Source organism: Sciurus vulgaris (assembly GCF_902686455.1).
Source record: "Sciurus vulgaris genome assembly, chromosome: 6".
NCBI classification, from domain to species: Eukaryota; Metazoa; Chordata; class Mammalia; order Rodentia; family Sciuridae; genus Sciurus; species Sciurus vulgaris.
Window position 1 is genome coordinate 93,921,795 of NC_136466.1, and position 24,923 is coordinate 93,946,717.

Consider the following 24,923-nt stretch of genomic DNA (forward strand, 5'->3'; position numbering starts at 1 on the left):
AGTGTTCACCTTTAGACTGCTGAATGGGGGCTCCAGGCAGGGGATTGAGTGAGGAATCAGGAGGGGAATAGAGATGACATGGGATATATATGGTTGCATGGGATGTCATGGGATTTAGAAAGGAGCTGCCAAGACCAAAGTAAAGAAATCACTATGAGGCTTCTATTATGAGGTGATATCTCTATAGGGAAACTTGGTTACCTGATAGCATGAAACTATTTAAAGTAGCTTGGCCTGTGTTGCATGAGAAAGGAATTTACACTCAGTAGGTGGTTGCATCTAAATTATAGAAACAGATCCTTAAAGGATAACACAGCATAACAATACCAACAGGAATCTTTAGTCAGCTGTAAACCAGGTGTTTTATATACACTATTTTATTGTTTCCCAGAAGCTCAAATTCTACCCCCATTGCATAAATAAGAAAATTTATGTTTAGTTGCTACATAATAGTAAGAGTTCTGAAGTCAGGCATCTAAATCAGGACTATCAATTAAAAAGTCACCCTTACTCCATTACGTGATTCATATTTTCTGAGTTCAATGGCGTGTTCCAAAGCAAAATAACATTATTTTTAAAATTTACACTATCAGACACTATGCAAAAAAAGCAGATTATTAGAGAATGGCATAAAGTATGATGGAATCATTTTTGCCTTCACTCAGAGATCCTCTGTTTTGTAAGAAAATTTCTGAAACAGAGGCCCATGAAACAATCTGCTTCTTTATTCATTTCCCTGGATGCTTGAATGTAGGGACACATATTTTATTTCGTGGACAGGGAGATGAGAAGAAATATTTCTTAAACTTTTTTAAGGGATCAAATTGGTGTTTTAAAAAAATAGACAGAATATCAAGGCAGCATTCAGTGTCCTGGAAGAATACAGTGTCCTAAGGCATTTTATGTAGTTGACCAACGTAGGTACAGTACTAGGAAAGTTTGTCTTCATTTGTATCCTTACTCTGAGAGTGGGATGTGTTGGGTACAAATTTTCTAGGCTGCTATTTTCGGAGCATATGGGCAAAGCTGAAATATATGAACATATGTATGTATGTTTGTGTACGTATATGAGCATGTATATTTGTATAAGCAACCACATCTTTATTCTCCCCCTCATCCTCCCACCCCCTTCTACATTTGGAAGATATTTGAAATATGGAACATGTGTTTGGTGGGCAGGCAGTTAGTATTATTTGATAATAATCAACAATCATGTGTGTGTTTCCCTTAACAAATCTACAAGAAATTTATCTATTCTGTAGTTAAACATTATTCCATGTGAATTATTCTCATTTTCTTTGTCTGCATATGTTATATATTCTTTCATGAAGGCAGAGAGAATATATTATAAACTCGTTAAGAAAATTCAAGTCCAAATTACTATATGTGCATCAATCAAATAAGTTTGCCAAAATTTAGCAACACACAAATATATAGTTAAGATAATTGGTGGCATTATTTTAGGATGTTCATTTTAAAGGTACTGCAAAAAGGTAGAAATGGGGTTTTATGTACACATAAATAAGCACGGGCCCATGTGGAATGATCTGGGAGCATATGCATGAGAATATTTGTAGTGTGAATTCTTATGCATGAAGCCTTATTTTTTTTTAAAGCTTTGGTGGAGCTGCTGATTTTCTTAAACTTTTTAAATACTCAATTACATAAATGTTATATTATATTTGAGAGTGTACCCACATATCAAGAAGAATAAAAATACACAATTTACTCTTATTTGGTAATGTGTGCTTTCTTCAAAATGATTTATAGTTTGCTATGTACTATTTTTCTATTTCCTTTCTTACCCTTTGAATTTAAAATAAATAAATAAATCATGGTTAAAAATGTGCTTGATTCTTATAATCTTAAGATTTTGGTCCATTTAAAATCTACATATCCCAAATAACATGGTCCAACATTACCATCAGCTACTTCAGAAAACAGAAAACTAAAAACTAGATTACACTATACACGACAAAATTTCGCAATATAACTGTTGTTTAAAAGCTCCAGGTATACCTGGTATGGTAGTGTTCACTTGTAATCCCAGTGACTCACAGAGGGGCGTGACAGGAAGAGGATCACAAGTTTGAGGGCAGCCTCTACAACTTAGTGAGAGCCTCAGCAACTTAGGAAGAGCCTGTCTCAAAATTAAATAAATAACTAAATAGGACTGGAGGTGTAGTCCAATGGTAAATGCCAATAGGTTCTATTCCTCATATCAAAAAATTAAGAGAAATAATTTCCTGCTATTATTTGTTCATTTCACTATGTTATGGAGTTCCAGGTATCTTATATAAATGTCAAGATTTCACTCACTTACCCAGGGAATGTTGGTGTTGAAAATACAAAAGGGTTTCTTTAGTAATCTTTGGCACAATGGTCACAGTATCTCTAATTTCCTCCAGAATATAGCCATGTTCTAGATATGAACTATGACACCCAATGTAGTAAGTGTAACATATGTATGTATCCTTTGCAGAATAATAACTGTGTGTTTCTAATGAATTTTGGAGAACTGAATGAAAAACAAATGATAATAAACATTCAATGTAGTTCTGCACTTGGAACATCCCCCTGTATACTGAAGATGTTTTGGTAAAACCATTTTACTCAAAGACTGTTTTCTCTTCAGCAAGTCCATGCTTTCTTGATACACATCCAGCTCACCTGAACTATTGTTCCTTTACTTTGAAAACATTAACCTGCATCTTTTAAAAACAGCAATCAGAGAAAGATTAGAATGTTTTTAACACAGCAATAGCATACATGTCAGTCTGCTACCCAATTTCTGTGCTTCCTGTTCCAGTTTCTTATTACAAACTCACAAACACTGTTTTCCGAAAAGCACCTTTCAAATACCCTGCCTTTCACTGAAATGTGGCTGCTACTGTGTACTTATTTTAAAAATGGCTTGACAGAATTGCTAATGTTCTCATTCCTTCAGGATATTTCCTAATACTTGTAGCCTTTTCATGTTTCTAATTAGGCCAGTAATGGTCCCTGAAGTTAAACCAATTAAAATTATTTACTGTGACACACAGTGTGGAGATAATTATCTGATATCTGAATCCAACTTCTGCTTACTTCGCAACATTACTTAATAGAAAACAGAGAAACTGATGCCCGTGCCTTCATTTCACTTGTCTACCAAATGTGTTTGCCCTATAGCAAACTGTTTAAATAAAGCATTAAAATCTTTGTGGTGCTAATCAAAATGTTTAAAATCCACTCACACTCCTTTTATAGTTCTGAAAAGCATATAAAAACTCTTACACATTACCTTTTACATTATAGTTGCTGACCAATGTGGTATTATAGCCACATTATGTACAGATAATGCAGCTTCTGCAGTTTCTAGTGGCCTTCCTTTTCTCTATCCCTCCTCTCGTTTTCACTAATTTTGTTTGCTTTTTAAGATTTCTCTTCTTGTTCTCTTTGTCTTGCCATGCTTTATTTAAGTATTGCATGATTCACCATCAGGAATACAAATCCTCAAATCCAGTGAATTTTGAAATATGATTTTCATACAAACAGAAGGTATTCTGTGTAAACAGTTATTATAGCATCAAACAAGACAAATTATATTGATTATCATTTTATTTTTTTCATAGGGTTGGTTTTTTTGATAGATTGGAGGTTTATAAAACAAATTTTAATCAGCAGCAGAAGCCTTAGTAAAAGTTCAGTTTGTATTTAATGTGAAGCAAAATCTTTATAGAAAAAAATGCACAAAGCAAGTAAATCATGTCATGTAGCAATGCTTTTCATTAAAAGTTGGCTGCTATCATATAAGAATTTGGATAAACGTAAAGACAGAGCCTGTAAGTTAGGTTTGCATACGCTGCACTTAAATGCCAAAGTGCAGTCTCATAAAGAATTATAGCCCCTGGGTTCAATCCCCAGTACCACAAAAAGAAAAGAAAAGAAAAGAAAAATATCATAGCTTAGACACTTTGAGAACATTTAGACCACAATCCCAATGCAAATTATTCTAAGAGTAAATGCAGTTTTGTACCAGAATGCCACCTTGAGACTGGCAATGGACAGTTGGCTATTTAACTTGATCTTAGGATGGATTCCTTTACTATTTCCTGCTTTTTGTTCAAATATTCATGAAAACCAGTGAATATACAGTACAGACAGATACATTTTCCAAGTCACCATGTGCTTTACTAGACGCCCCTGGCAGTTCATAATAACTTTAATTTCAAGTAGCAAATTGCAACAGGGAAAAATTACACATCTTCAATTCAAAACCTTAGCCCAAGAGTGTGGTTTCCAGGAGATGCCAGCCCAGACTCTGGCATTGGAATGATAAAGGATCAGGAATTTAGGAATGCTTTGTTGGGATAGATGATCTGAGATAACTAGAAGGAGACAAGAACAATTGTCTGTGTATCCCATGTGTTTGAGAAGGCATTAGGTCAGCAAAGTGCCAGAAAGAATACTAGACATTTTTTGAAAGACCTGTAGACCACTCAAGTGTGGGCTGTAATCCTCTGCCCAAGCTCTCCTTCCTCTATCATGGATTTAACGTTAGCAGAACTAATGTGTTTAGGGAGGCTTACAATTGAAGAGCTCTATGCTCCCTCTCTGATATCATGTATTTTGCAAATACTTCCATCAATAAAATAAGCCTTTTTCATTCTATTTGTATGCTTTCACAAATAACTATTACTATATTTAACTGTAGTCAAAACATTTCTTAGAGGCTAGTACTTCAAGTCTTACTTTCACCTTTGAATAGGTAAAGGTATGGATTATAAAATTTAAAAAAATTTAAATATCATCAAAAGATGACCTTTACAACTATTTTTACTTAACTGAAGTTTGCTGCCTATATTTTAAAAATTATTTATGCATAGTAGTTTTCATTAATTTATATGTTAAGTAATTTATCAATAATATCTTTGTTTTTACAATTCTTTCAGGACCGTGGTTCATGTATCCATGATTTGTAAAGCATTATAAACCCAGAAAAATAAAAATTTCATTATTTAATTTGATACATTGTTTAAGAGCTATGAATTTTGAGCTATGAATAGAGCAAGGGGTCAAGGACAAAAGAATACAGGGATTGAAAAAAATGACAGAGTCGCTATCCTCAAGATTAGTTTCTAGGAGAGAAGACAATACTCAAACCACAAATAGGTTATATCAAGCAAGAATAAATGAAGAGGAAAAAATAGGGTAATGAGGTAGAGTTAGCAGTGGTGTAGTTGGTAACAAGATATAAGGAAAGTTATGAGTCCAAGTCTAGAAAACAGAATGCATTTGGGTTATTTGGGCAATACACACAAAAGGAGTAGAATTTTATTTAAGAGCTACAGGTACTATCCAGATCATATGGGACTTTTGGGCTGTTAGGTGCTTAATTTTTATATTGATAAAGTTGCTGTGATTAGAAGCCACTAGAGGATTTTAAACAATCAGGTTGTCAAACAATCTGAATTTACTTTCAGACAAAACCCAGAAGCTCATAAAGGTTAAGTAATACATAGGCCTTTTAAAATATTGAGCCAAATGATAAAAATTACTGAGCCAAAGTTCCCAGCAGTTAAAAAAAAAAAAAAAAAAAAAAGCTGCGTATAGTGGCACAGGCCTGTAGTTTCAGCTACTAGGGAGGCTAAGGCAGGAAGATTGCTTGTACCCAGGAGTTTGAGACTCATCTGGGAAAAAGAGCAAGACTCCATCCCTTAAAAAAACAGGAAAGCAAATGGCTAAAATTATTAGTTAATAATAAAACAAAAGCAATCACATCCTTGGATAACAAATTGCATTAGTTTACTGTGGTTGCCATAACAAACGAGGTAGCTTCAATAAAAGGTCTTATGGATTTGGAGGATAGGAATCTGAAATTAAGTGTTAGAAGGGTTAGTTCCTCTGACTCAAAGTTTGTGTCCCTAAAATAGGCATGTATAGGAGTCCTAACCCTTAATTTAATGAGACTGGGGGTGGGATCTTTGGAAGGTTATTAGGTTTAGATAAAATCTTGAGGGTGGGGATTGGTATTCTTCTAAGGAGTACAAGAGACCAGTGTTCCCTCTCTCTGCACATAGGAGACAGTGAAAAGGCAGCTGTCTGCAAGAGAGGAAGAGCACACTTCCCAGAACCAGACTTCTCTGGAACCCTAATTTTGAACTTCCAGCTTCCAGAACTTTGGAGAAGCAACTTTCTACTGTTTATGCCCTCCAGTCTGTGCTAGCTTGTCACAGACACGTGGACAGAGTAAAACAGGTTCCTTTAAGGTGCTGCGAGGGAAGATATGTTTCAAGTTTCTCTCATTTGTTTGTAGATGGTCATCTTTATTTTTATACAGATTTCTTCTTATCCATGTGGCAGTGTTCAAATTTTCTCGTTTTCATAAAGACAACCAGTTATATTGGATTAAGTGCCCATCCTACTCAGGTATAATGTCATCTTCACTAATTACATCTGCAAGGATTTTATTTCCAACTGGAGTCATGTTCTGAGGTACTGGGGATGAGAGCTTTAGCATATGAATTTGGGATCAACATGATTCAACCAGTGACAATACAATTTTACTAAAGAAGAGTATATTACTAAAGTGCAAAAAGAAATATATTTTCTGGTTTTAATGACCCTATAAACCTATTTTTTGGAATATTTCTTTCTTTTCCCTTTGACGAAATCTTGATCGGTTTCCCTGAAATGTTTTATACTTTTGTCTACTTTTTCCCTTTCCTTTTTTTTTTTTTCACTTCAGCTGATTTTAATTTAAAAAATAACATTGTTTCAAAAATTAAGATGTCCAGTCTGGGACATAATTGTATAACTCCTTTAATTGAGGAACCTATGGAGAGAAGGAGGTGAACACCCTGAGACAGAGAATACCGCGACTCTTCTTTCTGTGCTAGCCCCAACTGCTCCTCTCCCCGTTCAAGTGCCTGGTTTCTGATCCATTCAGTGTTTTTCCATGATAGGAAGAATGATTTAGGGGAAAAGGTCTTATAAGAAGACATGATTTGCAACTCAAAGTGGATCAAAGACTTAGGCACTAGAATAGAGATCCTGTGCCTAATAGAAGAAAAAACAGGCCCAGATCTTCACCACATCAGCTTAGGACCTGACTTCCTTAACAACACTCCATTGACTTGAACACAACATTGATTTGAAGAAATCAAATTAAGAATCAATAAATGGGATGGATTCAAACCAAAAACTTCTTCTCAGCAAAGGAAACAATCAATAACGTGAAGAGAGATCCTACAGAATGGGAGAAAATCTTTACCACATGCACCTCAGATAAAGCACTCATTTCAAGGATATATAAAGAACTCAAAAAACTTAACATTAAAAAAAAAAAAACCCAAAAAACAAATAACCTGATCAATAAATGGGCTAAGGAACTGAAGAGACACTTCACAAAAGAAGAAATACAATAAATCAATAAATATATGAAAAAATGTTCATCATCCCTTGTAATTAGACAAATACTAATCAAAACTAAGATTTCATCTCACTCTTGTCAAAATGGCAATTATCAAGAATACAGGCAATAATAAGTGTTGTTGAGGACGTGGGGAAAAAGGTACACTCATACATTGCTGGTGGGACTGCAGATTGGTGAAACCACTGCAATGGAGATTCCTCAGAAAATTTGGAATGGAATCACCCTTTGACCTAGCTATCCCACTCCTCAGTCTATATTCAAAGGACTTAAAATCAGCATACTACAGTGACGCAGCCACATCAATGTTTATAGCAGCTCAACTCACAATATCTAAACCATGGAACCAACTTAGGTGCCCTTCAGCAGATGAATGGGTAAAGAAATTGTGGTACGTATACACAATGGAATATTACTCAGCCTTAAAGAAGAATGAAATTATGGCATTTTCAGGTAAATGGATGGAACTAGAGAATATCATGCTAAGTGAACTAAGCAAATCCCCAAAAAACAAAGGTCAAATATTTCCTCTGAAAAGCAGATGCTGATTCCATAGTGGGGGATAAGTAGGGAAGAATTAAGGAACGTTGGATTATGCAGAGGGGAGTAGGGGTGTGGGGTAGTGGTGATACGAAGAACAGTAGAATGAGACAGACATTATTACCCTATATACATGAATGATTACATTACTGGTGTGACTCTGCACATGTACATCCAGAGGGATGAGAAATTATGCTCTGTTTGTATACAATGTGTCAAAATGTCATATATAACCAATTGGATATATAACCAATTGGAACAAATAAATTTTTTTTTTTTTTTTTTTTAAATAGAGGACATAGAGGACATGATTTGTGGACAAGGCTAGGGAGATATTTAAAGTTGGCTCTTGATCTCTCCAACTATTTTTATACACTTTAAAACAAAATAAAAATAAAATCTTTTTGGGGAACTTCTGCCACTCCCATGGTGCAGGGAAATAGAGATGCCTTCTTTCAGAACACCAGCACTCAGCCACGTATGGTCCCTGTTTTAATCAGTTTTTTCTCTGCTATGACCAAAAAACGTGACAAGAACAATTAAAGGAGGAAAACTACTTGAGACTCACAGTTTCAGAGGTCTCAGTCCATTGATGGCCAACTCCATTTCTCGGGGCTCCAGACAAGGTTGAACATCATGGTGGAAGAATGTGGTAGAGTGAAGCAGTTCAAGACGTCACATCAGGAAGCAGAGAGGGAGACTTTGCTTGTCAGATTCAAAATATACACCCCCAAGGCACACCCCCAATGACCCACCTCCTCCAGCCACCCATACCTGCTGTCAGTTACCACACAGTTAATCCCTTAACTGATTAAGACTCTCATAATCAAATCATTTCACCTCTAAACCTTTTTTGCATTGTCTCACATATGAGCTTTTGTGAGAGACACCTAATATAAATCCTAACAGTCCCTAAATGGACTTCTTTAGTTGAAGCCACTGTCCCTTCTGAAAGCTATCTTGAGTCAAGACACAATTCAGATGGCTCTAGGTTTTCTCTGGTAGTTCCCATTCAAGACTCTAGGGTCACATATATTTTCTCTGCAAGTGGTACTAGGAGAGTTTGCTTCCAGTGTATCTTCCAGTTTCCCTGTTCTTTTGACTCAAGGCCATGCTTCCTCCCATGTTTGGATTTCCTAAACAGGACCAGATACTCATCTACCATATCCTTAGTTCTAGTATTGATAACACAAGCCGTCTGAATAATCCCTTAAAGCCTTCTCAGTGACCTTGAATTAAGAGTGCAGTCACTGTCTGTCTCTCGTGGGGAGGATTTAAGTATTTGAGGGGACTAGAAAACTTTGATAACATCCATAAGTTGTTTTTTTTTTTTTTTCTCTGAAAATATTTTTATTCCTGATGCTATTTAACTTCAGTCTTTTACTTCTAACTCTTAGACCTTTTTAGGGATTTTGCCTATTGATCTATCACTGAGAGATGTGTGACTATTGCCTACTGCCATGCTGTATTTCACATTTTTTGCTGTAAATTTTATTTGATTTTTTTTCCTGCACATATTTTGAATCTGAATTTTAGTTTCACAGTAATTTCAGAATTATCATACCTTCCTGGGTAATTAAAAATGTTAATAGTGTGTAAAGCCTATCTTTTCACAAATACTACTTTTTGTCTCAGTCTATTTTAGCCTGAAAATGAGATAGCTTTATTCATTTTCCTTAAGTTAGTATTTGCATGGTATGTTTTCCCATCCATTTTGCTGCCTCTTTTCTATTTCCTTATGTTCTAGATTTGTCTTTTTCAATCAACATATTTATTTTACCCATTTTGGCAAACTTTATTTTTCTACAATTTTTCTCTGATAGTAAAATATTTAAATCAGAGTAGGGATATGCCAAGAAGACAGAGTGGTTCCCAGCCTTGCAACATTTGGCTGTGAACCAGTTGAATAGATTAACACACCTAGAATGCACTCCACTCTTTTCTTTGCTCTTTTCTTTTGCACCCAACTCTCTGCACTTACTGTTCATTCTTGCTAGAAAGTATTTCTCCTGCTTGTGTGTGATGACTGCTTTCTTTTTCTTCAGATATTGAGTTTAAATGCAACTCCATAGAGAAATCTTCCTCAACTACCTTGTAGAAAGTAGATTTCCACCTGTCTTCTCTATTTTTGCACCTCGTTTTTCTTTCACTACCCACTTACCTTCAGTATTAATTTTATCTGTTCATTCACATAGTGTTTACAGTCAGACTAAGTTCCACAAAAATGGGTATTTTTGTCTTTTCTGTTATAATGTGGTCACAGTTCCTGGTAAAGATCCTGGCACAGTAGGAACAAAATAAATATTAGTTGGAAACAAAAAATCAAAATAAACCATATTTAAAGAAATAATGTCAATTTGAAGCAGAGTTTACCTTTGGGGGAATATTGGGCAAGAAAATCGTGAGTAGAGATTGGCAATGCCCCCACCAACCCATTTTCTAAGAGAACAATTCACTCTAACCAACAGACACTAAGATTTAGGTGCTATAGTTTGGTTCATTCTCCCTCCGTCATTTCTTGCTTTGCAATCATGAGCAAGTTAACAAATCTTTCTGTGCTAGTTTCTTCATTATAAAACAAAGAGAGTAACAGAACTTCTTACAGGAAATTTTATGAACATTAAATTAACTAACACATAGAAAGTACTTAGAAAAGTGCTTGACCCATAGGAAGTGCACAGTAAGTGTTAGGTACTAAAGTTATTAAAATCATCTCTATTGAGCCTTAGATGGCATATCATGCTCTCTTAGCAGGGTGGTGGTAAAGCATTCAATCAAAATCTAATTCCCCTTGCTTTGATTCTATATTCACAAAGGAATTTCCCAGTGGTTGTTTTGCTTCACTTTTCAATCTGCTGATAGGGAAAGAATAGTCTGGACCCTTGCTTGAAACCTATGACTGTTAGTTTCATTGTAAATTAATAAATACTCTTTGTATGAATTGACTCATAAATCTGTCCATAAGGAGAAATTGTCTGGGCTGGCTCTCTAAATATAGAATATTATGATTCTCTATGTCAGTTATTTTTTGTTAATTAATTAATATAGAGCTTTTTTCAAAGCCTCATAAATGTGATTAATGTCCTAAGATATTAATTTGCTTTGGAGGTGTTAAGAAAAATGTATTCAACAGCACATTGTTGACTTTCTGGACTATGATGGTCACTGCCTTAGGATAGAGTGGTAACACTATCCCGAGCAGGCAGAATATGAACCAATTATGTCTGTGCATGGAAAACTATGTGCTGACTTAAATTTTTTGAATTATGCTTTTATCTTCAAGTTGCAGACATTGATCATGGAGGTACCTGCCAAAGGTCTCATGAGCATAAGTTGGGGGACCTGTATTCAATCTCCACTGTGATTATCCTCAAAGGTTTCTCATTACATATAGTTTTAGCTCCAATAACAGTAAATATAAGACTGATTTGAAAATGTTCCCTTTGACAATAAGTCATCTGAAATATTTGCTTATTAGTTATAACTTTAAAAAATAACTTTGAAGAAATCAAAGAAAATTAATTATGCAATTTTACATATCTGTTCTCTGTCTCACTCTCATATACACATGTTCATTCCTTGTTAGTATATCATTGGTAGCTCTTTATGTTATTATGTCAAACTCAACAAACTGTGGGCTACTGGGTTTTATTGTTGTGAAAGGAAAATATGCTTGGTGTGAATTAAAAAGATTTTTCAGAAAATTGCCATTTATTCAATGTGGTGTGCATATTATAGCTTAGTTCATTGAATAATTTGGTATTTCCAGTGTTTTTTTTTTTTTTTTTTTTTTTCTTTTCCTGTCCCAACTCCATCTGAAAAGCTTAGGCATTAACATGAGACCTGTTAAAGTAACAACTTACCATATCCATAAGTAATGTAGTTTGTAAACTCTAGGACAAGACTGTGGAAGCTAAAGTATCACAATCAAATTGCTTTAAGTGTGTTCTTTGGCTGTTTTTCTGAGTATCTCAGCTTTGAGTGGTTCCTGAGAAGGGGTTTAACCACATTCTGTCAGGTTTCTTCATCTTTGGCTACCTTTCCTACACTGCTGAGCTTAAGGCCCTGTTCTCATGAGTGGTTTACTTTCTGCAGTTCTTTCATTGATATCATTTGGATGTGAGGTGCCCCCAAAAGCTCAAACATTAGACAATGCAAGAAGGTTGAGAAGAGAGAAGGAGTTAAGAGAGCCTTAACCCAATCAGTTAATTAATCCCCTGATGGGATTAAGTGAGTGGCAACTGAAGGTGGGTAAGATATGGCTAGAGGAAGTGAGTCCCTGGGGGGCTTGCTTTTGGAGAACACATTTTGTATCTGGTGAGAGGAGGCTCTCTGCTGCATGTGAGCCACTTCCCTCCATTACACTCTTCTGCCATGATCTTCTGCCTCACTTCAAGCCCTGAAGAATGTAGTCTGCTGTCTGTGGACTGAGTTTTCTGAAACCATGAGTCCCCAAATAAACTTTTTCCTCTGCAATTTTTCTGGGCTGGTCTTTCAGTCACAGGAGCAAAAATCTGACTAAAACATTTATTAACATTACTAAAAAGAAATGAAATACTAACAAAATTATCAAATGCCATGAAAGACTGAGAAAAAATACAAGTAAACTGAAATGAAAGCAGAGAATTCTACAGGAAAGAACAATGCATATTAATTCCTACAAAAGAACCAGGAATAGACAATTCAAAAGACTGTGGAAGAATCTGAAAAATTGCAATAATGATGTCAAATGAAACTTAAGGATAGTGATTTTAAAAAAGATTCTCTAATGTGATTTGGAATGAAAGAAAAGACATTATTTAGAATACTTATATAAAAAGACTAACATTAAAATTAAATTTAAGGTGTTTTTTTTTTTTTTTAAACAGTATCCCTAAGATTCTCTTTTTATTGCATTACTGTGTTCCTGCATCAACTTTCCCTTCACAATACCAGTTCTGGTTCCCCGCTTTCTCTTGCAGTCTTTGGTCTTTCTGTAAGTGCTAGAGCAGCAGGAAGAACAGTCTTCTACAAACATCACTTTCACTGGTTAATCATCTGCTCTGGTCATTCCTTTACTTGTCCCTCACTGTCTGTGACCTTAGCTTTTACTATGCATATTCTCAGAGTTAAGATACTTTTCAAAAATTTTCATCTTGAGTTTTTGCCCTAAGTTCTGTACTTTGAAAAAAAAATTATTAACTTTTTCAGTTTAATGCTTAAGTAGCTACTTCAGTAACATTTTCTACCTTGATGTAGAGTTTTCCATTTGTGTAAGACTAGATTCTTGTCCCAAATATGGCTAAAGAAATTTAGTCATAAGACAAGGGGAAAAATAACTGTGGATATGTTTTTTGTTTGTTTGTTTGTTTTGTTTTGTTTGGAGGGGTACTGGGGATTAAATCAGTCCTTTTTATTTTAAGACAGAGTCTCATTAAGTTGCTGAGGCTAACCTCAAACTTAAAATCCTCCTGCCTCAGCCTCCCTAGTCACTGGAATTACAGGTGTGCACCAACACAGCTGGCTATCTAGGTGTTCTTGAGTCTTCATGAAGGATTACTACTTAAATCTTAAAATGATGATAGTAATAGAAAGAACATTTTCAAATACAGACTACTACTTAATTCTAAGACTTTGTGCAAGTTTCTTAACTCTGTTCCTGGGTAATAAAATGGAATAGATGATGGTGAATTCATACATAGGATTACCTAGATATATGGGCATTTTTGCTTTATAAATAAACTCATCCAGAAGAGCAAACATTTGTTGCTACATACTACTTTTCTGATTTCCATTGTCTCATTCAGATTGTTAACTGGTTTTTGTAAAGTCGTATTTCCCATAAATATTCTTCTCTTTTATGAAGTTTTTAGCGAACATTCTTTTAAGAGTGTTTTGCACCAATGAGAAACAATAGGAACATGTGAAATTCAGATGGCACAGATTTAAAAGGAGTATTAATATGAGTTCTAAGATACAGCCTATGAAACAAAAAGCTCTATTTTCTACCATTATACCAATTAAATAACAGAAGCAGTCACTAAAATATAGTAATTTTAGGTCTTATTTCAAAAGTTGTATACATCATATTGTCTATTCATAGTCTTAAAAGTTTAAAAATATGCATCCCATAACACTGCTAAATGGAATGCATTGCTGATAAAAGTTAGAAATTTCCTGAGTAGTCTCTCTCAGTATAAGCGAATGACAAGTGATTCTAGTCCTAACGTCATCCTGCTAATCACCACTGCTAATCAGTCTTGGCATTCCCATGGTTCAGTGGCCAGAAATGGAGTAAATGGCCAGTCCTTGGCATTAAAGAGTTAAATAGTCCTTAGTCCACACTTTGAAAAAGTTTTGCACCATGCCCTTTTAGACAATGACTAGCTGTTAAGCTCAAAACTAATTAACATTTCAAAAACTAGTGTTAATCAGTATTAGGAAGACTCTAGGGAAACACTTTCCCGCAGAGACCCTTTACTTCTTTTGCTTTAAAGCAATAACTTCTAAATTATTACTTTAATTTTAAGTTGTGTTTGGCACATAGTAAACAAACCTGAAAATCAGTAAGCTAAAACAAATGGAATCTAGCTTGGTTTCTTATTTCTTACTCTTTCTAATAGAGGCAACCTCTATCTTCCTAATTTTACTTGCTTATAGAAACCATCTCTAATAAGTGCAATAATCTTGCTCTTTAATGTGGGTCCATAAATTCATATCCATAGAATGTTGAGTGGGTGCAACTTCATTCCCTATAGCATTACTCTGTTATTGCTGCTATCTGCAGATTTAGGAATTGTTAAGTTCCATGAGATTAAAGTAATCGAATTTAAAATTTTATGTTTAGGTTTGGGAAGGGTCTTTGTTACCAAAATTTCTGCCTACTGCCTCATTTTACACATGTGGGTCCTGCAACCCAAGATCAAAGAAATAGCTGTGAGTGGAGAAGAATTTAGAATGTCCATTTACTACCATCCTCATTGATGAGAATTTGATTAAATGACAGTAAATGTCTGTTTAAAATTCCACTTTAATTTCATTTCATTTTATTCCTCTCTTTTAAGAACTTCTTCATGTAAACTATTTTAAAATACATCTTTTTTTCCATAGACACATTCAGAAAATTCTAGGCATACTTGTTAGACGCAGACCTGTGTAATACTTTAAACCAGTTCTTTGTAGCATGAGGAATTACACTTGGACTTTACTCCCTGGGCTCATGTCCTTGTTCCTCTACAAGGTAATTCTGTGTCTTATCATTCTGATAAGTTTTTGTTTCCCTATCTGTAAAGGAAAATAATAATAATACCTACCTCTTGCTCACAGTGAACCTGACAGGAAGTAGTGGGCACACACTCCCCCAGCACATAGTAAGAGTTTAATAAAACACTAAATTATGGCATTTGTCACTAAACAGATGGAGTTAGAGAATATCATGCTGAGTGAAATAAGTCAAACCCAAATACCAAAGACTGAATATTTTCTCTGATACGCAGATGTTAATTCACAATAAGGGGAGGTGAGCGGAAAATAGTTACTTTATATTAGGTAGAGGGGAATGAAGGGAGGGGAAGGAAGATAGGGGTAGGAAGGACAGTAGAGTGAAACAGACATTACTACCTCATGTACACCTATGACTGCATGATCGATGTGATCCTATTATATGTACAGTTGGAAAAATGAGAAATTACACTTCATTTATGTATGATTAATCAAAATGTATAAATGCATTCTACTGTCATGTACAACTAATTAGAACAAATTTTAAAAAATTACAAAACAGGTAAAGGGGTGTTTAGATGTCAAGTTCAGGACCAAATGGAAAAATTTCATATCATGAACAGCAAAATACTATAAGATGCTTCTTCCATGGATACATTTGTGGGGCTACTTTCTCCTTCTGTGGTAGTTTCATCACAGAAACTGCATGTGACAATATAGATATGAAGTGATGTGTCCCTTGTTACCTTGCCTTTAAAAAAATAAAATAAGTGGTTCCAGAGAGTTCATGGGAAAAAATAATCTGAAAAAGGATCTCATGCTGGTGAAGTTTTCAAATAGTCACAGTGAGAGCAATGGAAGTCATCATCAACACTTTTTTTTATTTTTATATTTTTTAACTCACAGGCTACACCTCACAAGCTGAGTAACAAATATAATCTTGAAGCCCATAATGATTTGAGGTTGTGGAGAAAATGATACTGAAGACCACTTTAGTCTGCACAATGTGCTCATCTTAAAGCCCTCTGAGAATTGTCTCTCTTCTTGGCAGCACAAGGTTCTACACTGTCTTAATGTAACCTTGAGAGTTTTCAATAGACTTTTACATTTAATGACACCCCATCAGCCAGCTATCAAGAACATTTGCTTTGGCCACCCAAGTTGAAACACACTTTCCCCTAAATCAAACCCATCACTCTAAGGGCTCTTTGGATTTAAATATAGCCAAGGAAAGCTCAGAATTTCCTCAATCATTGTTTAAAGGTATTTTGCCAATAGTTTTACATTCAGTTATGAAGAAAAGAAAGGTGAAATACATAGAAAGATATAGAGTAATGATACTGCCTTTTCTGCCCCCCTTTCCTTAATTCTAGTAAATATAAAGGGGGCAAAGGCAAAATTCAGCTCCTTTCTGTCTTCACATTGAGTTCTTTGAGGATAAAACCTCACTGACCTTACCTACCCTTGAGTCCAGGGTTGAGTATGCTGTGTGCTAATGCCACTTGGCAAGAACTTTGAATATGAAAATTTCTGTTTACTTTCTTCTTGTAGGTTGAGAACCTACGAAGTAGCTCTTCTTCTCACGTGTATAATAATTAGAGGCCAGAAAAGACAAAATAAAAGAGGATGATAGTCTTTCTTATTAAAAAGCTCCACTTAATACTGAAGTGTTGTTACTCTTGGGCAAACTTGTATCTTAGTGCTTAGGAAGTACAAGACCTGTCAAGAAAGGAGTCTTCAGGAGACTCCTTTGTTGAGGGATTCTGAGACTATAAGAACTAATGTTTATAAGCCATCAGAAAGGATGATCTGGTTGTACCCAATTCTGTGCACATTTTTTAAAAAGGCATTGAAGTTGAATAACATTGACTTTTTAAACATAAAAATTAACTATGTATGTCATATACATCCTTTGGGAGAAAATAAATTACAGACATGTCTTGTGAAATTGATGGCATGCATAACGTGATCAGAGACTATTTAGAAACATGCTTTATATGTATGGGAAAAATACCACATGCCCCAAATGCTTAAGAATGTTTATCTCAAAAGAAAGAGATTAAGCTAAGGGAAAAAGATTTTTCCCTTTCCCTATAATATAGACCTGTAATGTTTGAAATTTAGCAGTTAATGTGGTTCACTCTTGCAATAATATATATTTATATATATATATATATATATATATATATGAAGTGAACACATTCTGTATTCAGACTTTTGTGATCAAGCATTGTTTTTTTCTGATTATTAACTAGAATTTAATATGTGTACCTTCTGCTTCCTCACCTGAAAAAAATGATAATATTTCTAACTTTATTAAGTGTTGAAGGTTACATGGAATAAAATTATATAAAAGTCATCCAGTGGTGACTCAGACATAGCAGGTATGAATATTACTTAGTAGTGGTAGTATCCATTGTTATAAGTAATCAAAAGGAGTAAACATTTCAAAAGACTAAAATTAAAATTGCAAAGGATCTGAAAAAAAGCATAATTTTAAAAGTTCCTTTAACTTTGCCTAACATCTGCTAAGTTAGGTCTGCATGGCCTCTCCCTCGTCAATCTCCCTGACCATTTCTTCTACCTTTGTTCCCTTGTTTATTGTTATCCCAGCAGCATGTTTATTTTCTTCCCAACATGTCTCATTTAACTATGTGTTTGCTTAGTTACTGTTGATCTTCCCCCTCACTTTGGGGCATTAGTTCCATGAGGGCAGGGAGGACATCACACAGTCCTGCACACAGTGTACACACCCAGTCTGAGCAGTGTCTGTACATCATGCATTGATGGTTAACATTTGGGTCAGTCCTCCTGGGTTTCACAAGATAAGCACTCAGTTCAAATTATCATAGAAGGTCTATTGGCTTGAATGGTCAATCATGAGGAAGTATAGGTATGGGAGGCTTCTCTGTGGCCTAGATTCAGGGATTTCCCAGAGTCCATGTACTGTGTTTCTTTCCTTTTGTATTTTTTTAGCTTTCAAATACTTGTGTTGCAGAGGTCATAATTGCTAGCAACTGGGAGAACACATACTTGGGACTTGTCATCTTAAGGGAGTTAGAGAGCATGATATTGGTGAACCCTGAATAAAATGCACACTTGGTAAGAGCAGGGTGTTCAGACTGGTAGCCCCTGGGCCTAACAAAATCAGAGTTATTACCCAGTGGGAAAAGGAATACTGTAGAAATGAGGAAAAAAATAAAGATCTTTCAATAAAGTCAATTACAAAAGAGTCAATTGTAGAGTTGCTTTCAGGCACTTAAGGTATATGTATTCTCAAGCTTTATTTCCGAAGGAATAAAATTTCAGACCACTTTTACATAATACAAAAATTTGGTTGCTGAAGTTTGGTATATTTTAACATAGATATTTGGGCAATGGAGATGAATGTAAACCACTGATATTGCCAGCCTATTTCTTCATTGTGATAGGAGAGTAATTGCTGAATATAAAAATACAGATGTGTGTGTGTGTGTGTGTGTGTGTGTGTGTGGGCAAAGTTAATAGAAAATGGGGCAGCTGGAAATGCTTCTATAAATACACTGAAATATTCTGTAAGTCTGTCCTTGGGATCTATGCCATGGAAGCAAGCAAGAAAAAAAATATGAAAACTGGTTCTACAACAGCAATTTACAGAAGAAAAGTGGCATAAAGTTCTATAATACATAAAAAATCCAATAACAGAAAATTTCACATATATATATTATTGTATATTTATTATTTAAGGAAGGAGGTTAAGATACTTTCTCTAAATAAAATTATATCATCCAATTATGTTTAAATGATGAAGCCTATCTTTCTTGCTTTTATTTTTTTCGCATTTGCTGCTTCACCTACTACAGACATGAAATTAATGAATCTGGAAGACTGATTTGAGAAATTAGTGATATTTATCTTGTAACATGTTTTTAAAAAGGTTTTTAAAAATCTTTAATAATTATATTTTAATATCTAATGTTTATACTGAAATCACTTTGGCTTTTGATCTTATAGTGTTATATAAAAATTGTGTTTCTTTTGTACTTGATAGCATACATATTATCCCCTGTAAGTTACAAAAGGTAGATTTGGTGTTTTTCCATGACCCATGAATGGACATACACAGGGTCGTTAACTGATGGAGGAGGTTTGCCAAGGAAAATCTCCAATTGCTTTGATAAATGCAGATGATGATTAAGTATGTGACATTGTTCTCATTTATTCAGTGCTGAATCAATCAGTGCCCCAAGTCAGCCTGATGCAATGGGCTACTCTAGATGTGGTCTTCTGAATAAGACAGAGTGTTAAAATGAGGTCATGACCACTTTTCATGGTACTTTTTTGCTTGGCTACATTCCAGCTTCTCTAATTAAAGTCTGTCTTTCTAAGACCCCTTTACAGTTTTAATTGGGTATGTTATTTCTTGTGAATTGTATGGAATTGTTATTCACTGTCATAAGCAGTAGCGTATTTCACTAGAGAGGTGGTTGCATTTCATCACAGGGATCAAAGGAAGGAAAACGTGAATATAACTTTTTTAAGAGCACTTTGCAATGCTTTGAGCTCTTTGGAAGAAAGCACTAAAAAGAAAAATAATAGTGTTCTTAAAATGTAAAGTATTGCTATTATCATTTTTAAAAGAAAAGCTGGAGATTGAGAATGTGTTTTCTGGTGAAGTGCAAGAAAATTATTTTACTGCTTCAGAAAAAGGGCATAAATATGATTATTATTTGCAGATTTAATGAAAAAAAATTTGTATCTCAGAAGTCTTTCTATTATCTGTGTTTAAAGAAAATTATGGAAACTTCTAAGCCTTTCTAAAAAGACATTTTGCAGAATATACTAGTTTCTTAGTGTTGAGACGACTACTACTGTTCCTCAGTTTATATATCAGCTAAGGTTTTATTTACAGTTAATTTTCCTTCTATACAGATTGACAGTCTATATTGAACAAATATACTCCTAGACAAATGATAAATTTTCACATCACACTGAGCCTTTGTTTGGCCTATTTTCAGTTACCTTAATTGATTGGTTGAGTCACACCTCTTGGGGGGAGGGTTCACCCACACACATCCATATGAACACACACAAAATGAGGTTTCTTTACCACAATAGTTGGATGGAGAGAAGGGGGCAAGTGACTTGCAACTATAGACATAAAATCTGATAAAGTCATTAGTTATTTAGATCTATTTATATTTTCAGAATCAAGAAATTAGGTTAATTTAATGGAATACAGTAAAATACAGTACATTATGGTAAATAAAAAAATAAAGGAAAGAGAAATACCAATATATATGATGGAAACCTGGTTGCTACAAAAAAAAATAAATAAATTCAATTTTTCCTATTGATTACAAGTATAACCCCACGTTGGCTCTGTGCATTTTGACAATACAAACCAAAAGTTAGTTGCATAATTTACTATATCTCTAAGATAAAACACAAATTGATGTGGAATGCAGAATTATTTATGTTCTTGAAATTATTTGGGAGTATTTTCCTCCTTAGAATTCCCACAAATACAACACTGCACAATTTAACAACAGCCTGAGAAGCATATGTATAGGTGACATGATGACTTTCACAGCATTATTTATTGGGAAAAATTTTTCAAAAAATTAGTATTGCACAAAACCACAATCTAGGAGGAGCTTTTTTGTCGTGGCTACTCAGCCAGCACAGGCTATAATTCACCTTTGTTTCCACACTTGTCTCAGTGCCAAGTTCATAACTTTCACTTTATATGCTGCACCGTTAGATACAGCAGCATGGAAATCAGTTTATTGCTGATTATTCAGTATCGTGAGAATGGTGATATATGACAGTGCTGGCTCACTAGGTAAGTTACATGTGTTACATGTGTTAATATGCACAAAACTCATCACGAGTCTTTGAAAAATATATATGCATGTGTACATCCTCCATGCATATGTACGTACATATCTCAGGATCACAGAATCAAATTGGTCATGATCTTTGGGTTTTAACAGACTCGTCTTTGATCCTTGTCTCATAGTACTCATATTCATTCATTCAAAATATAATGAGCAACCCGATCCTAATATCCATTCTCTAAATGCCCTAAGATTTTTTTGGAGATATATATAATTATATAATACATATATCTCCCTAAAATATATATCTGTCATATATCTCCTTATATATTATATTTATATATAATCTCTCTAAAAATAGTAAATTATAAAAATAAATGTTTAAGACCAAAGCAATCACAGCCCATTAATCAATAGTTCATTTTTTCAACTTTCACACTGACATACACATATATATACACACATACATATACATACACATATATATACATATATACATTATATAGATATACATTGTATATATACACATTATATATATGTGTGTGTTATATATATATATACACATTGAATGTTATATATATACACATTGAATGTATATATATATTATATATATATAATATATGTGTGTTATATATATATATATATATATATATATATACACATTGAATGTTTTGACATTTCTAGCTTCCCTATTAAATCCTTTTGTTGTTGTTTTTGTTGGATCGTCCCTGGACAGGAAAACAATGAGATCATTTAAATTGAAAATATTGAGTGGCACTGTTAAGACTAAAGAAGAAAATTTGCCAATGAAAGAACCTCAAAGGCTATTAACTGAAACATGCACTCTATATCACTAAAGGTACTATAGTTCATGGTTGCTTCTCCAAAGACTTAGAATAGTCGCCACTTATTAACAGAAACATTTTTAATATCTGCTTACATAATTATTTAAAGGTGTGTCAGAGTTTTACAGAACTCATATATCACTGCAGTCATAAATTTGTAATGAAAACAATTACATATGAGAACTCTTATAAATTTTCACTGTCTCATCAGTAAGTTTCAATTCAGTTAATACAGAAGGAAATGTTGTTGCACGAATTTTAGTGATATTTGAATAAAGAATTAGTGTGGTTGAGGAACTGTGTGTTCTTCCAGAAATTTTTTTTTGGTATTCACAAGTTCCTCCTTTTCAACTATAGATTTATGTGAGGCCAGGTTGTTTTCATATGCTTCCTCTGAAGTAACATATTTCAACAGATCAAATGCCAAGGCAAATAAGAGAATTTCATTGTTTTTTATAAGTTCAACTTTTAAAGATTTAAGAAAATATAAAGCAATTCCACTCTTTTCATTTATTTTAATGGATTTATTATTGTTATTTTCAAATATATTAATGTTTTCAAATGTTCTCAGTTTTAACTTCTAATAGGTAGCCATTAATAGATACAACTCACCTAAACAAAAGCTTTTTGTATGTCTTAGTATTTCTGAAGGACATAGATAAGTCCTATTGTCTGAAGAGTTTGTCAACTGCTGCTTTTGGGAAATACATATTTTTTTAATATATAATAAGAGGCCCAAGGAAGTTCACAGTATATCACAAAAATTGAGTTGCGTAATTTTACTCCTCCTTAATGAAAGACATATTCATTCCCTCATCCACAAATTATAGAGCTCCTACTATGTGTTGGGCACAGTGGTTGCTAAGAAACTAGGATGCAATGATGAAAATTGAATATATAATCCTATCCCTTGTAGATGACCATTGGTCTAAGCCCTAAGACAGAAATTACAAATCATCATAACAACTGTACAATCACATTTATAAGTTTTAATTTGTCAATATGATTAATTATAATTAGAATCATTATGGTATTATGGAAAGCCATAGTTGAATTAATGTTGGATGGATTAGCATATTTTGTAATAAATGTTCGTGTTCTATTTCTTATATGCAATCATACTGAAGTATTTTTAAAAATCAGTAATAGGGAGCTGGGTGTGTAGCTCAGTGGTGGTGCCCTTCCCTGGAATGCCCAAGGCCCTGGGTTTGATTCTTAGCATCAAATAATAAAGAAATAAAATCAGAGACATTAATTTTTAACAGCAATAACTTAAATGTAATGCATAAAAGAAGTGGAGAGTCACACAATTATTTTACAAAGAAAATTTCAGATCACATGTGAACTGATAATATACAAAAATGACCATTATGATTAATAGTTTAATGAATACATTTTTCCTATTTAGAGTCAAAAAGGTGATTATTTTTAATTTATTGCTCATGTTTTTATGACTGATAGTTTCTCAGTTTCTTAAATATAGAATATTTAAGCTGGGCTCAGAGGCACATGCCTGTTATACCAGCTACTTGGTAGGCTGAGGCAGGAGGATCTCAAGTTCAAAGCCAGCCTCAGCACCTTATAGAGGCCTAAGCAATTTAGTGAGACATGAACTCAACATAAGAATTGTTTTAAAAAGTGTGGTGGAGGAGGGAACCCTTCCAAACTCATTCTGTGATCTAATACCCTGATACCAAAACCAGACAAAGACATATCTAGGAAAGAAAACTTCAGACCAATATCCCTGACAAATATAAATGCAAAAATCCTCAATTCTAGCAAATTGCATACCAAAACATATTAAAAAGATAATGCAACACTATCAAGCGGGGTTCTTCCTAGGGATACAGGGTTGGTCCAACATATGGAAATCAATAAATGTAATTCATCATGTCAATAGACTTAAAAACAAGAATCATATGATCATCTCAATAGATGCAGAAAAAGCATTTGACAAAATATGGCACTCCTTCATGTTCAAAACACTACAAAACCTAGGGATAGTAGGAACATACCTCAAAATAATGAAAGTCATATATGCTAAACCCAAGGTCAACATAATTCTAAATGGAGAAAAATTGAAAGCATTCTCTCAAAAACTGGAACAAGATAAGGATGCCCTCTTTCACCACTTTTATTCAACATTGTCCTTGAAAATATAGTCAGAGCAATTAGACAAAAGAAATAAAATTAAAGGTATACAAATAGATAAAGAACTCAAACTATCATTATCTGCTGATGACATGATTCTATATTTAAAGGATCCAAAAAATTCTACCAAAAACCTTCTAGAACTAATAAATGAATCCAAGCAAAGTAGCAGGATATAAACATCAATACCCATACGTCAAACACATTCCTATACATCAGTAATGATCCATTGAAAGAGAAATAAAGAACACTACCCCATTCAGAATAGCCTCAAAAAAAAAAAAAAAAAAAAAAAGATAAAATACCTGAGAATCAATGTAACGAAAGAGGTGAAAGACCTCTACAATGAAAACTAAAGGACACTGAAAAAAGAAATTGAAGAGGACCTTGGAAGATGGAAAGACCTCCCATGTTCCTGAATAGGCACATTAATATTGTCAAAATGGCAATACTACCAAAAGCATTATACAAATTTAATGCAATTCCTATTAAAATTCCAATGACATTCTTCACAGAAGTAGAAAAAGCAATCATGAAATTAATTTGGCAAAATGAGAGACACAAAATAGCCAAAGCAATCCTTAGCAAGAAAAGTGAAGCAGGAGGCATCAAAATATCAGACCTCACACTATACTACAGAGCTGTAGTAATAAAAACATCATGGTATTGGCAACAAAACAGACATGTAGACCAATGAAACAGAATAGAAGACACAGAGACAAACCCACATAAATGCAGGTATCTCACACTAGACAAAGGTGCCAAAAATATTCATTGGAGGAAAGATACCTTATACAACAAATGGTGCTGGGAAAAATGGAAAACCGGATATAACAAAATGAAATTAAACCTGTATCTCTCATCACGTATGAAACTCAACTCAAAGAGGATCAAAGATTTAGGCACGAAACAAGACCATGAAACTACTAGAAGAAAATGTAGGCCCAAATCTTC